Consider the following 18,522-nt stretch of genomic DNA (forward strand, 5'->3'; position numbering starts at 1 on the left):
TGACATTTCCCCTTTTACAAAGGACTGACCTCAGTTTTATTAGTCTAAGTGAGACCGTGGCCTTGCTAACTATTCTGCTAGCTCTTTTAATGAAATATTGTGTTCTTGCAAGCATCCACAAGTATACTTCAATAGATCGTGTAGAGCTATGACTTCGTACATAGCCTTCATTTGATTGTTTAAAAATATGTCATAGAGTCATGGAAAAGTTTGGGTTGTAAAGGACCTCAAAGGGTCATCTAGTCCAACCCCCCTGCAATGAGCAGGGACATCTTCACCCAGATCAGGTTGCTCAGAGCCCCGTCCAGCCTGGCCTGGGATGTCTCCAGGGATGGAGCATCCACCACCTCTCTGGGCAACCTGTGCCAGTGTTTCACCACTCTCATTGTAAAAAATGTCTTCTTTATATGTAGTCTAAATCTACCATCTTTTAATTTAAAATAATTACCCCTTGTTCTATCACAACATGCCTATAAAAAAGTCTGTCCTCATCTTTCTTGTAAGCCCCATTTAAGTACTGAAAGGCCACAGTAAGGTCTTCCCAGAGCCTTCTCTGGGCTGAACAATCCCAACTCTCTCAGCCTTTCCTGTACTGATGGCTCCTGAGCTGGGCGCAGGACTCCAGGTGGGATCTCGTGAGAGCAGACTAGAGGGCCAGAATTGCCTCTCTCAACCTCCTGGCCGCACTTCTTGATGCAGCCCAGGATATGGTTGGCTTCTTCTTTGCTTATTTTACTGGATGCGCAATCATTAAACACCCTCCAGTTAGTCTTCATTGCAACTGCCGATCATACCCATTTTCTGACTGTGATTATTTCTGGCCTTCTTTAATGAAGGTCACTCTTCTGCACAAGAAATGTCCTCTAGGAACACAGAGGTACGCTTACTTGAAAATGTCTCCTTCAGGGTATGAATGTAATATTAATGACCATCCCACCTTTAAAGCATCTCTGGTCACATACAATTGCACTTTAAAAAGCTAAACTCTGTTTCATAATAAAATTTTATATTTTGATTTGGAGAAGACTCAATTGGTTTATGCAAGTTATGGAGGTTTCAAAATAACCTTACATTTGCATGTGTTACAATATAGGAGGAAAATGGCTATGAAATTAATATAATAAACTTCTAGGGAAGGGAAGGAAATGGCAGAATAAAGACAAGGAAAAGACTTACTGTTGTCTAGAATTGCCAGTGATATTATTAAGCAGGGATGGGAAATATCACAGGTAAAAAGTATTTAGACTTTGCAGTTTGTCGAAAGAATTGTGCTGAACATCTACAATATCTATTCAAATGGAAGAAAATAGGGGGTGTAATAGTGACCAGCTTAATAACAAACTATTTAATGATCTGAATCTCAAGAAAGGTGCACATAACAGGGCAAAGTTGAGCAATAAGTTCAGACCTAGAGAGATGCAGCTTGTACTAGTATTTTAGGAAATGCTTAGTATTTACTTTCACTGCTGTACTTTTAAGAAGAGGAAGATTAAGGAAAGTCATGGCTGCCAAAAGGAAAGAAAATTCAAATTTTTAAAGTGAAGACAAAGGAGAGTATTTGGCTGCATGATCACATATAAAGCTGAGAGTAAGTTTTAACTGGTGAGTATTAAAGGTTTAATAGGACAAAATACATTTAGATTAAATTTGTACTTTTATCCTGGTAATAATAACTATCACACAGTTAAATGCTAATTTATCTATAGAGTCTGGCAGATGGATGGATGGATGATGTGGGGTTTTTTTCTCTAATGGGGGGAGGCAGCTATTTCTGATCACTTCAACAGCATCTGACTAATGAGTTCAGCTTCTGAAGAAAAGCAAGAAATCATTTCACTAGTTCTAAGTTATCTAAAAGACAGGTGAAAATAAGCAAGACCAACAATAATTTATCAGTAGCATTAACTTAAGCTAATTTCTTTTTCTGGCTTGATATTCATGCCTTTGAGTCATGTCTTGGCTTCTGTAAGGCTTTTGGTGACACCTCTGAGTATGAAATTAAACCTGTATGACTTAAAATAATTTGCTACAGTATGGACATAAATTGTTGAAAGGACTGTACTGGGAAGGGTTATTAATGCCACTGTGGAAACCAGAGGGCTGTATCGAATGGTATTGCACCAAAATTTGCCTGTGCCCTCTGATAAATATTTCCATAATTCAGTAATGGAATACAAAGCATTCTTGTTACTTTCACAGATCAAATGAGTATCGGAAGGGCAACAAATGCTCTTGACAAACTGGATGAGTTGAGGAAAAAACAGGATGCAGGTCAATGAGAAAATTGTTCAACAAATACAAATAGAAGATGGGAGATTACCTAGATAGCAGCTGTGCCATGTTGACTCACTGGTATGAAATGGAAACCAAATGCTCAAGGAACCTGTTCTAGAAGACAAGGTATTTAGCGTAACTGTTTAAAAGGACGTGTGTTCTTTTAGTTCCTAGTTCGTGATATACAGCAAATGCATTAGATTATTTCTAATACCACTAAAGGGTGATTTCTTCATGCAACCTGTTTCTCTTACAAATTTGTCAGATTGGAATTTGCATATATGAAGCATCATTTATCTACTCATTACCAGTTTTTCTTTTTAGAGGTAACCTTCGAAACTTGCATAGAATTTAAACTGCAAGGAAATATGGGTTCTGTTGCACTTGCAGGAAGGAATCTATTAATGAGCAGGAGTTCAGTGTTAGAGGAGATCCGCTCTGTCTTTTTTGTTTTTCTAGTTGGTAATCTAAGATGATATTATAACAGATATAGCAATATATGTACTTCTCACTCTGTTTTCTATGAAGAATAAGTATAGCAGGACACCTAGTTATTATATTTTGTGTTCAGTTCTGGCTATGGAAGGGGAAAATTTATCCTGTGATTTAAAATTGTCTTTAATAGTTTTCTTTCATTTTTGGGGACTTCTTTTCTGGCTTAACATAGGTCAATAGTCCAAAATCCATAAGACACTTGCACATAGGCTTTTTAACTGTTGCTACTATTGCAAACGCTCTAAATCTTTTTTTTAAAATATGGTTACTGTCTGTTCTTTAAACTATGAGTGACGTTTTAGTCTATATTTTTGCAGTAGTTAGTACAATAGCAATTCAGTCTTATTTGGACTCCCTACTACCTGCCAGAAGAGGGAAGCAGCTCTATAAACAGAGGAAGACGTTAAGTGACTTTTTTTGTTCTATTCTGTTTGAAGATCTGAAATTAACTTCTGTTTATACACTGAGTATCACACTTCCAAATATGCATATATATGTGTGTGTATATATATAGATAGATAGATATAGATATCATACAATTTTAGAAGAGCAATCAGAGATCTGTAAATATGATTGGGGGTTTAGAAAATATTTTTTAAAACATTGATTACATCATTTTTTAAAAATTCCTTTTTCAAAAGTAACAATAAAGCAGCAGTAAGAAAAATTGCAAGCAGTTCAAGTATTAGTTATTGTACATGTTTGCTGTGCTTTTCTAGCATCAGTCTTCAAATTTTCCTGAAAAGTAAACTATTTTGCAGGGTTTTTTTAGAGGGCAGAAGCAGATGTTCGCCTTTGCTTAATTTATTCCGCCAGCATGATTCTCTTGAGTAATTATTGTACATTCTACTATGCAGTACTAACTTTTCTGTACTTCGTGGTTTGCTGTCTACATTTCTTTAAATATGTTGAATTACTCTGACAGAGAAATACATGAAATTGAAGGAACTTGTGGACAACACTTTCCTTGTAAAGAATGATCTCCTACATTTTGGGAATGAACCTTATATAATCTTATGTATCTGATCAAGATTATAATATCATATTGAGATTTAAGGGCATTGTTTTCAGTGGCTGAGTTGCCAGAACTGTAGCCAGTCCTTTGAGCTTTTTGTGCACAGATCTCCTTTAGAATTGTACTTTCTATCAAATGTTCCAAGGAAGTGACGTGTAATCTTTCCTTTTCTGTATTTTAATGTACCTCCTGAATTCTTCAAGTAGGGATTTCATTGCTAAAATATACAGTCCAAAACTGCAGTTATGTCAATAGTGTAATAATATTTCAAGTGGTAGTTTAATACTATTATGTTAAAAAAAAAAAAAAAAAGATTTTTATTAAAAAGCTTTGCTGCATGACAAACATTAACTTCACTTTAGGTTGCCCTCTTAAAAGGTTTTGAAAAGTATATTTTTCAAGTTAACTTTACAATATCTGATTCTGTCCTATATAATATAAAGTCAAGCTAACATTTCTGTTCTGTAAAGGGTAGCAATAATAACTTTAGCATGTCTTGTTCAGTTTCTTCACAGTCTGAGGGAGAAATTAATAGAAGATTACAATTTTTAAAGGAAGAGAAAATCTTTCAAAAGTAAAGCATTAGCAAAGGGTTGGAAGCCAGAAGAGGAAAAGAAAATCAGAATAGGAAGGAGCTAGATGGATGGGGAAAGAGCTATATTGGAAATACCACTGTCGAGACTGGGTGCCATTCATTATTTGGTGGGCATGGATGCAACGATTTAAAACTGTATAGCATTCCATATAGAGACTAAAATGATGCACTGATGTTCCCAGGCTCAGGAAACAGAAGTAAAATCCCCTAAAAAGTGAATATCATGTTTCTGTCCAACCCTCTTCCTCCTCAAATAGCTTTACATGACAGAGGTTCTGGTTTATTGGTTTTATAATGGGAGATTGCATTTAAAAGTTGTTTAGAGTCAGGAAATGATGATTCAGCTCTTTGTGCAAAATAAATAGAAATTCTGTATTTTTTGACAGGTACTGCAGCTGATACATAGGATAGAGGAGTTTATGTTGCTGAAGTGGCATTTACTGCTAAAGCCAGCCACCCTACAAAAAATTATCCTCAAAGACAGACATTTCAAGTAGTAGCCTCGTTCACTTAATGTTTTAATTTTGTAGGTTTAGTGGGGTTTTTTTGTTTTGTGTTTTTGCGGGTTTTTTTTGTTTGGGTTTTGTTGGTTGTTTTTTTGGCGGTCGGGGTGGGGAAGGGGTTGTGTGTGTTGTTTTTGTTTTGTTTTTTTCCTAATTTAGTTTCCTTTTTTTTCCCATTTTAATTTATGGCTTGCATGTAAAATCATTATTTTTCTTCTCTCTGGGTTACAGCTCAGGGCAATAACAAAAACAAATTTTGAAGGGGTGTCAACAGGAATTAAAACTTCAAATTGATTTTACAATGAAATACCTTCATTCTCATTTTGGTATTGTTTCTATCTGTGACTGAACTAGAAGATGGCTGATGTGACCCACCAACTTCTGTCACTTTATTACTAAAACTATATATCCTGGCTTCCCATTTTAGATACATATTTGATCTACTTTTCACACACTTTATTATTATTATTCTATAATACTCCATTATATTACACTTAAATGATGCACATTAAAATGGCTAGTTGTTACGGTTTATTTTTTTAAAATTCCTGTGCTTTCTCCTTGGTGTATTTCTCATGCTGCATTGTGCTAAAGTACACAAAGCATGAGGAATGCTTTTTGCTAAGAGTGGAGGATTTCCTAGGAATAATGACTTCAAAACAAATACACTACCCTAAAATATTATGTTCCCAGATATTGTATGTGAAATTTTATTCTTAGTTCAGTTGTGGTGAGTTGTCCTGAGATAAGACTGACTAATTGTGGAAGATGTCAGCTGATGACTGAGGCACTATGATGTGGCCTACCTGGTTGAGGCAGGTTGGGCATCATCTTGGGCATATGAAATCCATTCTGAGTTGGTGAGTTTCAAAAGGATCCTCTCAGTCTTTCAGGTAGAACTCGTTATCAGATCGATGTATTAACAACAGGGTGACTGGAGCACTGTCTCCCTTCATTAGATGACTGAATTCTGGGCTGTGATAGGCTGATTGAGCACAACTCAAAAGCAGTGACACAAACTACTGCTAGCAGTATGTCGTTACTGTTAGACTGCTCCAATGTGTGTAGAGTGAGAAGAGAATCAAGTGGTTACTCTTCTGAATGTGACTATCCCACTAGCTTTTTATTTCGCCCTCCTGCTAGTCCCTTTAACCTCCCAACTTTTAAGTGGACATCACTGTTTCTGCCTTCGGCTCTTTACCGTGAGCAATCTTAATCACCCACCTATTTCAGGGCAAAAACAAGCCACTGTTATAACCAGGTTCGTTTTCATTCTGGCTTATGTCAGTTTAAATGCAAAGATAACCTGATTTTTAGATGCTCAATATCTGTTTTTCCTTTACTCTGTTTAGGAACTCAGCCAGTATGTTGGTGCCACTGGACATACGCATAATTTCAAAGGCTTAAGTGCATTGTTTTTGCAAAAATAGGAGCCTATGGAAGGTAAGACAGCCAGACATGATTTGGCAGCTGTAGGTTAATACATATGTGACACTCTGAGGCTTTTATGGCTTGTTAGAATTTACTTTCTCGTGATATTGCTTTTCTGAATGTTATTCATAAAATTTCTGCTGGAAAATACTCATTTCTACTTTTGAAACAATTTTTTTTCTTAACTGGAGTCAATCAGGTATCTACTCTGTTTCTGGTGCCCCAGGATTCCTTGACCTGGTTTTTGCATTTGGTGGGGGTCTGGATCCTTTCAGACTGAAGTCGTGAAAGGTACCAAGACCTCAGTGTCCCTACTTAGCATAGTTATAGTGGGATTGCTCTGCAGATCTTAAAAATCTTATCTTCTAATAAACATATATGGTGAATTAGCAAGAAACACTGCTGCTTTCTACTGATGTTTCACTGAATGTTCTCTAAAGCCAGTACAATTTCTATAAAAATGCTTAACAAATCATTATTCTTTCTCTCTCATTTTTCATGACCAACTCTAGCTATCATGTTGAGATAAGACTAAATATTTCACAGCTTCTTAATCAGTCATGATTATTGTATTTTTTTCAAGGCTGCAGAATGGAATACTTTATGTACTCAGTTATAATTTTGTGTACCTAATATTACTAGTCTCTAAAGATAGCCCAAAGTAAATCCTATCTTGCCAGTAATGTCTTAAATATAGTGGATAAAGTTAGTAGGTGTTGAACTTCCAGGAAGGAATATCTGAAGCTTTGGTTCATGAAGGAGAAGTACATATGGTAGTGTCTGGTGTGAGAAGGGAATGCCTGCAGTACTATGAATGGCTGTGTGACTGAAAGGATAACAGCAGAGAATTTGTCCAGGAAAGAGGCTTAGGGGGAGGACAAGTGGAAAAAAACTCAGGTCCTAAAGTAGGGAACTGTCCTCCCTGGACTTCTGTTACCACCCATTCAATTTCTCTTATTTTCTTGGCTTTTTTTTTTTTTTTTTGGCTCAAAATAAGTAGAAAGGTGAAAGTCTCTAGCAATCTGAAATGCAGCATAAGAGACATACAGAAATAATAATCTACTTAGGTGAATTTGTGGTTGGTGAAACTTAGCAGTGTTACAGCTATATGTAGTCAAATTTCCATCTGGGTTCATTCAGTATGATGGAGGCCTGAAACCACTGCAACTAGCACTTAAGTGCAGCGAAATGTGTAGATGGAGAAACATTTCAAACCAGCAAATGACTAAAGTGAAAATAACATAGTAACTTGCATGGTGGAATATAAACAGTCTGTGCTGTGTGCAAATGGCTGGTGAGGACAGCTGCAGAAGAAAGGTAGGTTACATCTAGCAGGTATTGACTTGTGTATAAGGAAGAGAAAGTAATTTTCTGGCACGTTCAGATCTCAAGAAAAAGGGATGAACCCACTGGCCATCTGATGGAAGGAAAAGGTGCTGAAGCCTGACGGTCAGGAACATAATGTTGGAAAGCAGTAACAAAGGTGGAAAGCTGGGTAGTTAAGGACTGAGTAGACTTGGAAAAGTGACTAAGAAATGATAGGGAGAAAGAAGAGATTTGGGAGGAAAAGCAAGGAAAGTAGGGGACAGGTTCCTCTAGCAGTGAGTGTGGGACAGCAGTGGAAGTGAAGGACAATGAGAGTTTAAGGAAAAGGTGGAAAAGAGAAGTAGCAAGGAATCTGTGGTGGGAAGAATATTGTCAGCAATGGCATTCACACAGGAAATATGTGGGCACTTTAAGGAAGAGCTCTGAAGTCAGGATGATGAAGCGCTGCTGAGGTTTCTTACTGATGACTTTCACCAAAGTTCTCTGAATTAGTGATTCTTTTATTAGTGCCTCAGTGCCTCCTGGATTATATAGGTCTCAGAAGCCTAGATGCTTTCTTCTCCATTTGGCTAAACCGTCTATACTTCAAACATGCAGTACTGTCAGGACAAACAGAAGTGGTTGACAGTGTGCATGCTATCAGAGAAATCATTGCATGCCTTGTCACTGGTAACTGGTCAGTTGACAGGCTACTAGCTACTAGCTCTGTTGCCAAGGAAGATAATTATATATGTTTTTGTCACTTTTTGTTGGTATAATTGCTTCTAAAGGCCATTCACTAAAATAACATTTGTCCACATAGGTTACCTTGCATCTAAATAAAAATCTTTTAGTATTAACCTTTGTTTTGAAATTAAATTATTTTTATGAGATAATAAGATTTGTAATGTAACAGGGAACAGCAGCTCACAATGACAGAGCACACTTACCTAACGTGTTGAACTGTGCTACTCTAGGACCAGGAAACATTCACTGAATATACTTGCCTGGCTGTTAATTCAAGAGCTCTTGTGTATATTTTCAAAAGGAACTGGAACGTGTAGCAAGAGAGGAGAAAGGAATAAGGGAAAGAGAAAGTTAGTGAGCTGAGGGCAAACCATGGCTACTACCTCCCTGTTTAGATAACTGGAAATTAAGAGCTGAAGGCCACCTGTTGACTGTGTTTAAGGTGTAGGCTTAAAATGGTTTTGCTGGCTGTGGAACAAAAATTGGTTTCTATGGGTTGGCTGGGCCTGGCTAAAAGCTGAGCCTTAGCTCTGCCGTGAACTAAACAGAAGCAGATCTAATTGTTGGTAGCAACTTGGAGCAAGAAAGATGGAGTTTGGGGAAGAATGGAGCCATGCAAAGGCCAGGTGAGGTGAAGGGCAGCCTGTGCCTTTGATGCGAAAGGAAAGGAAGAGGCAGAGGTGTGGCCAAAAAGGTAATGTGTGGCTGGCTCTGGGTGCGTGTCAAATACTTGCTTGGGGCTGGAGTCAAAAGCCCAAGCAAAATTCTAGAAGAAACAGGATTAAAAATGCTTTTTGCTTGGTGATTTCCAGTGTCAGTGGAAGCTCTCTTCTGAAAAGCTGGTTTGCCATTATTCACAGTTTGTAGCACTCAAACCAGTTAAACACAAATGTGGAAACAAAAATGATTTCTGCAGTCTGCCTACAGAGTGTTTTGTGGTGTGCACATAAAACTAAGCCATACAAACAAAAGCTTGTGCAAGCTAAATACCATTTCAGTATCAGAAATCAAGAAATATTTGTTGCACAATACAAAACGCTCTTTAGTAATGACTTAACAGAGAAATAATTCATATCTAGTGAAAGTAGTCCAGGGTGATGTAGCACCATGCCTCACCCAGCTTAAAATCAGCTGAATTTTCCCTTGGGCTACACTCCACTTTGTATACTGGGTCACCCTGCTTTGAGATCTCCTTTCTGTCTTGTTAGCAGGAAATGTCTGCTGAAACTTCTGTTAAAAAGATTTAGCTTTGTTCCTTCAGCAAATAGCTTCATTTGTCCTGCAGACATTGTGGTCATAGTACACACTGAAACATGTAAATCATAAAACTTTACTCTCCTCTAAGCTAATAAATCAAATGGGAGATTTTTTTTTATGCTGGATTACATATCTGAAAACCAACTAAAAATAGCTTTAAGTGCCTCATAGTACCTACAGGTCTTCTGGATATTGTTAATGTTCAAATAAGTGGCATGCTGAAAAATCAGAGTTTGTGGCAGGGTGTTCTCTGGCTCTTTTATTGCTGTGTTTTAAATTTAAAGCACTTACAGCAATTATATTATATTCCCTTCCCCCCACCTCCCCCTTCCCTCATCGAGGGGTGGGGGAAAATACTATTACATATACAGTATGTAAAAATTCCTGTTCTATGTAAACTACTGAAGGTTACCAGAAAAGCAACATCAGTGTTAATCTCCATCTGGTCATGCTCTCTTACATATACAGGAAGGTAATCACAACTGCTGAAGAAGGCTTGTTTTCAGGCAAGGGCAGCTCAGCCTTACTGCCAGCAGGACAAAGCAGATCCTAAATATTCTTGGTCTCCAGGGCCTGTGGCTCCGGGCCACTCCCACCCATGGACAAGAGGCCCCACTGCAGTGAGACTTGACCAGCTCACCATACCTGAGGATTTTGTGTCATCACCGAGTTACACTAATGTGAGTATAGCATTATGTAAGTACTATTAATAGCTCAATTTATAACTGAACCTTAGTGTTAAGTCTTCTTACTTCTGAGCTGACATTGTGATGCCTTGAATTAGAAGAACACTAGTGCTGACAGTTGATTTACAAAATTTTTTGTGCCAATATGGCTTAGCAAGTTCTAGAGTAGCATGTTGTTCATGGCAATGCAAAAAGCAGTCTGATAGCAGACATTCATCTCTTCCATTCTGTGTAACTTCTAACAAAAACATAATCTAGAGAACAACATCTGATCTTTATCAGTTTCTGTAAATAAAAATAATTTAGCCATATGTAATTTGTCATTAATGCCCACTTAAGGACAATTTACCTTTTACAAATATACAGCTCAATTTTAATAAATATCAGAATAAAAAGATGGCAGAGAACAGTGATTGTTAATTATTTTCATAATGAAGCAATGTTGATCAGCAGTTTTCAAAATAATTAAACAGTTGTCCTGAAATTTAACAGTATTCTTATATGCCACTGTAGCCATTGAAATGATTTGTTGTATGAAATTACTGCAAATTGTCCACCAGAGAGAGCTGTTGCAAATTTTTTTCCAACAGCTGTTGAAAACCATTCTTTCATTAACTTAGAACTACAACTATTAAATTCACCATGATAGATGTAGATGAATTGTACAGTTTATTCAATCAGCCAAAGAAAAGTGTAGGCAGTAGTACCATTAGAGGGCAAATGGACATACCTAACAAGGCATTTCTGTTTATTTCTGAAGTATTCATATGCTGATTAAATTAAAGAAAAAAAAAAAAAAGGAATGTCTAGTGACTGTATAGTAGAAATAAGATGCACCATGCACTGGCAGCCATGAGGTAACGTAGAAACCTGTTTTACTTCATTGCAAACAAATGGACGATATATATTGTACAATATATAATAAAAATACAGCCGATACAAGTGCCACTAATTAACAAAAAACTAATGGTAAGACTTAAAAATGCTCATTTTTGTAATATATACACTGCAGTAATAAGCCACAATAGATACATCAAATTCCATGTCATTCATAATAAATACTGAAAATATAAATACAGAAGAATACAGTAAATTTGAATAAATTATTACAACATAAGGTCTAGGTTAAGTTCTGTTGAATATTATTGTAGCTTATATTATTACCCTTTGGCATCTTTGATGTTACAACTTGTTGAAAAAAAGAAAGGAAATTAAGGAAATGTGTAGTTCATGAAACTTAAAATTATTTCATGTACAGATTTTAAGATGAACTTTCCCTTTACTTCTTCAAACAGTTTAAAAGCAACAGTCCAGCTAAATATGATGCTTTACTGTTGAGATCTCCACAATTTTAGTATGCAAGATCATCTGTAATGGAAAATTATGTTAAATACTTAATTATTTTCCTCAAAAATTAGTAAAGTTAGAAGTAATGCACAAATTTAAAACAAATGTCTGCAATTACACCACAATTTTACGAGCTCCATTTGAATGGATTACATGTCTGAAAGACCATCAACTTAAGCGCTTTTGAATCCATGCCGTGGTGTATTATTTACCACTTGCCAACAAAAATTTCAAAAGCAATTTTATATTCTTATGGGGAAATATATATATATATATATACACACACACACAGAGATGAACCTTCTAAAAGATGGCTGGACTAGACAGTCTAAATGTTACATAGTTTGTTAAAACAAGGAAAACACTTTAAACATAAATAAATGCAATAAGTGTTGATTTTGTGGGGTTTTTTTACAAAATTGCTATCTATTAGCTGTAGATGGAAACAAATGAAAATAACCAATTGCCATGTTCTATGTTAACAGGCATTAACCAGTACATTTGTATTAATAATTTTATTTGTAAAAGGTTATTACACCAGAATGCAATTTAACTTAAAATATCAACTTTACTAAGACAATATTACAGCCGGAGGCTCTTAGGAATGGATTTGTAATCTACAGATTTTGACTATTTTTGCACTGTTAAATGTCTAGCACTTATTTTACATCAAACACTTTTTTAACATGTTTCACAAACTACACTTCAGACGTATTTCCATAGAAGTGCCTATGATCAGTCAATTAAAAGGGCCCAGTTGTTAAGCATTGTTTACATGGGCATTGTTCTGTGAGAACTGAAGTGGTGGTGTTTGTGTGAAATGGTTTGAAAAAAACCAGCATGCTTGCTTCTGGTTTTAAGAGAACAAGCACATGAAACTCCTCAATCTGTGTATCAGAGGCTCACAAACGGATGGCTGATTCTTTGCGGTGTTCCCCCAGCAGCCCAGCAAGGTTGACCTTCACCCATACTCCAACCCAAAAGTTCATTCCTAAAAACGTCTTTAAACAGATTATGATGGAGAAACCTAGAAGAATTAACTGGCATAATATACTAAGTCTTATTTGAAAATCCCAGGCTAAAATGCTAATAATAAAAAGGATGCCTATTTCTTCTTTCCTTTTAGTGTCTCGTTACACAAGAAACACGTTATATTACATGTGCCTGGAAGCAGAGTTAACTAAAATGGTATTGCAGTTGACATAAGCAAAGAAAAGAGATGGTAGCAATGCTTCTAGGGTGTTGCTTTGCTTTACAGTTTTTACCCCATGCTTTTGGATAAGTCTTTTATTTAATATGTACACAACTGGTGTATACAGATGGTATGGAAAAACATCATTTTCCTGTTTGCACTGTGTTCATGTCTGTTTTAGAATATATTAAATAATTAATATTATGATCTAGCATTGCCAAACTTGTAGTGAACATGCATATACTTTCCATCCTTGCTCTGGGATATCTTAGTTTCCTTTTTTCCTTTTCCGCCCATATAATTTTTTCTTCTAAAGGGCAAAAGAAAACAATGTCCTTGTCAATTGACATCCAACCTTCATCCTTCTTTTCCTTTAAATTGCCCTTTCTATCCTACCCTTACTGATTCCTGAGTGTATCCACCCATGCCTCAAGACAAAGGATTATCTTGATCCTTGTGTTAGAACAGTGGTGTTAATTTGTATCTTCCACCATTTTTCCTGTTGAGAAAAGCTAAACCAGTCTTCATGGCTTGTTGGAAAAGTGCACAGTTAGAGAAGAACATACACATCAGGCAGACTTCTTTTGACTTGGTTCTATTTGACATTAATTCATAAAATGCCTAAGTAAAACAAAAGTGTCATTGCTAAGACCCAAATTAAAATAATTCAGTAAACAAAGTCTGTCTCCTGACTTTTTTTTGTACTATCATGCTCTCAGCTGAGAAGTAGCAATACAGAGCATCATGGATATGACATCAGTAAGCGGGACCTTGTGTAGTGGGTATCATCCTAACCATAAAGACTATACAGCAGTAGAGCAGTACAGATTTTAACTTCTCCTTTTTAAGATCTAACTCCCTTCCCTTTCGTAAAAGGGTGTTTTAATGTACTATTTATTACTTATGTTAGAAAAAAATATTTTAAAAAATCTAACAGTAGTTTGAAGGAAACTTTTTGTTCCCCTAGGTGACGGTTTTCTGCTTCTCCTTGTCTTGGATTTTCACCCTGTACTGGGCTGTGCTGTATCAAGACTGACACACTGCCCCTGGATCTACGTCCCCTAGAGGACAAGGATTCCTATCACATCTCTGCAGTCCATGGGGTAGGTTTCTTTCCTGTTTGTTTGTGTGTATGGTGAGAGCCTATAGCCCCCCTGGAGACATCCCCTCAGGACTCTCAATAGTCCCTCCAATGGGGGACTATTTTTCACCACAGTTCCAATCTACATGCTAATGTTAAGTGAAATGAACTCTTTTAGGAAAATAAAGATAGCTAGCACAGAGGATACTAGAGTTGCCCTCGTGCTCGATTTTAATGAAAAGTCTTACTGTACAACAGGCCTTTCCCAGACTCTTAAGATGGAGGGAGGAAGGAAGAAAAAAGACTAAGGCTGCAAAACAGATGTTTTATGAATTGGATGTTCTTATAAAAAGTAAAATTCTTGGTATCAGCTATTATGGTAGCATAAAGTTCTCAAGGATGTAATAACTTTCCTCCTTAAGTGAAAACAATACTCTGGCACATTTATTAGCAACAAAATTAAAAGCTGCCTCTGATTTAGGAGTGGGAAGAGACAGTCAACAGGAAGTACTTATGAAGAACTCAAGCGTGTTCACTCTGACATCTTTACAACTAAATCACACTTGTTCATCACTTCACAATGTTCGTGCTTTGGATTTCATACTTTTTGGAGAAAATAGACAATTAATAATTTGCATATGGACAGCCATTACAGAGAACAGCAAAATTAAGGAATATTTTAAACAAATTTGGAAACATTGAAAAGGCAAGTGTTGACATGTCTCATACCAAGGGACACACTAATGAAGTAGACTCTGTTTTGAAAATAACAGTAGCTTTCTACCATTTTAAAAAAATAGTAATCAGATTTTAATATTTTAGAAATAAATTCTATAGAATATATTCTCTGAGTTAATTCTAGTTTTTCTAAGTATTTTACATCAAATGTTCTGTGTCTATAATAAAGTAGATGACAGAATTACTCTTTAGCCCCGGTGGGAAAGCGTAACCCCCCTAAACACTTAAGGATTTCCCATGTCATTCTCTTTTGTCCCTGTTCCTGGCTGCCTCAGGCAATGAAACAACTGGCACAATGAACATGAGTTTCTACAACTCATGAGCTGTAACACTGGAGTTTCTTATTTAGCAAATGCCTTTTAAAACAGTATCATGGGTCTCTGAGTTCTGAGTAAGGGCACCTGCTTTGCCACAGGAGCAGCCTACAAGAGGAGTTTCATCTGAGAGAATTCAGCTGGCGAAAGAAGACAACATGCAGGGGAATAAGATTGCCTGTTGCTGCCAAGTATTGTGTCGCAGGCAAACTACAATCTTGCTGCTCAGATGTTAAGCACTCGACAGGTAAATGTTGTATATTCAACACAGCTTTTATTCTAATTTTCACTGTGAAATTTATTGTTTAACTTTTGTTCATTAATCCAGTCCATGGAAAGGAGAGCCTGCTTTTGCTGTGTTTCATGTTAGTGACAAAATTTCTATTCACTTCTGAGCGGGGCTGGGCTTTATTGAAAAGTGACATAGTTTGCAGCACAAAATCTAGTTATGATTCCAAAAATAGAGGAAAAAAAAAGTTATTTTGCCTGTTCTATAGAATTATTTTGTTATGACAATATCTCCAACTGTCTTACAAACCAGAGCATAGAGAATGGAAGTGACACAGCAGGACAGAGGGAAAGCAACAGACCCCAGGTCTGCGCTGTCTGAGCCCAGTACTCTCTATGCAGTGAATCACATTTCTATCAAAGAGTCAGGAACATATAAAATATTTAAAAAACATAATACATGTTCTGGTTTGCATACAAATGTATGTGCACAATCCTTAACACACTAGCTGTTTTTTGTGACTATGTCCTCTCGATTGTGAGGCAGGGAATGCTATGTGATCAGTTTGTTAGCACGTTTACTGAAATACAACACCCAGGTAAGATGAGAAACTGGACCTGGGTCAGTTAGCAATCAAGTGAGTAACATGAGCATGAACACTACCTGCCATTTCTGCAGAACTTAGACAAAAGGCAGGATCACATTGTTAATTGACAGACTCGTGAGCAGGCCGAACCATATTTAAAGCAAGTGGTGGTTACTATGACAGTGTAATCAATGGCCTTAATATATGTCAACTCAAATTATGATTTACTAGCAGGAACTTACTTAAATGACAAAAAATAACACTTTACAAATCTAGAACTGTCTGATCTAAATGGCATAGAGCTCAAAGAGTTGTGGGGTTTTTTTTTTTCCAAGAAAAGGAAAGAAATATTAGAAACTTATTACTGACCAGCTTTTAATTTTTTAAAGGATATTCCAGTGGGAATGAGTCATACCTCTTAGGAAATGATAGCAATTGCTGCAATTTTGCCAGAAAAGTTAAAATTTTATGTCTAATCTCAACTTTAAATATAAACTTTAACAGCAGTTTTTCCAAGAGAGGCAAAGTTCATATTATAGGCAAAATGGCATCCAATTTTAGGTGCTGTTCACTACATAGTGTAATCATAAACTAACTACTGATTTATTACTTGGCTTCTTAGGAGTGATTATCAGTAGCCAGATATTCTTGGGAAATAAAGCTGACATAGCTACTAGTAAACATTTCCACAAATGATATACTGTGTCGATACAGAAGCAGATACTGCTGTTTAATAACATAACACTTTTAGCCCATGGAAATAAGCTTACCCAAAATGAAAGGACTGGTTTTCAACATGAATATTAGCCAATTGGGAAATAGGACACATCATGTAATATTATATACTAGCCCAGAAAATACCATTAAAACATTTTCCATCCCATGATTTAAGTTTATTTTTCCTTATATGAAAAGTACTTTTTTCTTCTAAACAAAACATGGAAGTCTAATCGAGGGGTGGGAATCTTGACTCTTACCTGATTTCACTCTGGTCAACATACAAATGCTAGAAAAGGCCTAAGCTTTGTTTTTGCTGGTGTGGAATTGTTTGGGCAATAGGTTTAGCCTATAGTGAAAAAAGAGGTTTCTGGGTTTTTTTCTGCAGTATGCATTTATCTCTGTTAGAAGGCTTGTTGATAGTGTTAGTATAGCTACCAGGAAATCTCAGTGAATTATAAACAGACTTGACTTTGTAAATTGTTGCAAGAACTAAACAGGATTTGTATACTTTGTATCCTGAGATCAAATCTTGACCACAAAATACCAAACTGGCTCAAAAGGAAGGTATTACTATCTACATTATCACCAGCTAGTTAGGAATGTTTTTTCAACATAAATCTTTATTCTGCACATTTCACTACGTGACTCCCAGGAATTAGCTATTTTAAGCAAGGGAAAATAGTGTTGCCTAAGTTTTTTACATAGTCACTGCTGTCTCTACCCTATTACTGCTTGTTATCCTATGCTGCAAGCTTTAGAGAATTTATTAATAGCTGTGTTCACCCCCGATGCCCCAATGGCATGGAACATATACATCTAAGTATTTAGAAATTTATACAGATGCTAATGTTAAGGAGGTCTGGGGTCTGAAGCCTGTGCCAATGGAAATATTAAATAACCATCATCTCAGTATTATAAAGCCAGCTGAAATGTGTTTTATAGAGTTAATCACTTACTGTGCTTGCTAATATTATTAAAGATATTTTTCATGTGAAAGCACAGGGGCCAAGAAAATAATTTCTTATTGCTCAGTAAGGAGGTGATTAATGAAACAAAATATTTCATTTAACTTTCCCCTGAGAGAAATACCCTGGTAAAGTTTGCATGATCCTCCAGTAGCCAACACCCTCTGAGGTTAAAAAGCTGCTACTGATTCACAGCTCCTGTCTCAGCTCAGGTAGAAGGGATTTGTGCTTTTGGTGCTGGTGCTGACTGAGTGCCAGATTTCAGCTTGCTGCTAATGCAAGATGCCTGTATACACAGAGACTTGTTACACTTGCCCATGTCTTGAATAGAATAATATTATTCTTAGATGCAGAACTTTTTTATGAACTAACATATTTCTCTTTGAAAATAAAGATGGGTATTTGCTATACAGAACTGGAGAATATGTGTGCTTACCTGGCTACTCAGCATTTAGAGAAAGACTAGAGTGTTCTGTGACCAAGAGGAGCAGAGGCAAAGGAACTGCTGTGCCAGGTAACCAACACCACTGCATTTTCCCTGGAGATGGAATATGTTGCAAGTGCGGAATCTAGTCCCTAGAGAACTGGACTTTTCAATGCAGCTCATATAAAACACGTAGGAATTCTTATGGAAACAAGTAAATTTAGGAAAAAAACCCCACCTTTCCAGCTACTACATGGAGTAAAAACATTTTGCTAATTTAGCATAAAAATGAGAAATCACTTTGCCCAGATTTTATATAAAAACAATTAAGTTGGCTTTTTTTTTAAAAAGCATATTTTAAATCTGGCAGTTTTTCTACTGGAGTACTGTACATGATGTTTTAAAGAGCTTCTAACCAGAAGAGTCACCGTTAGAGAGCTAAAATTCGTGCTGTGTTTACATACATGCTGTTAACCATCTAGATTTGACACAGATAAAAACTAAGATGCTGATCCTTATTTTTACAAACAAGACAGGTCTACATTTCAACCCAATTGATGTATAATAAATAAAATTTCAATACTAGAAGAATAGAAATGTCAAAATAGCTTTTGAAAT

Source organism: Caloenas nicobarica, chromosome 6, assembly GCF_036013445.1.
Source record: "Caloenas nicobarica isolate bCalNic1 chromosome 6, bCalNic1.hap1, whole genome shotgun sequence".
NCBI classification, from domain to species: Eukaryota; Metazoa; Chordata; class Aves; order Columbiformes; family Columbidae; genus Caloenas; species Caloenas nicobarica.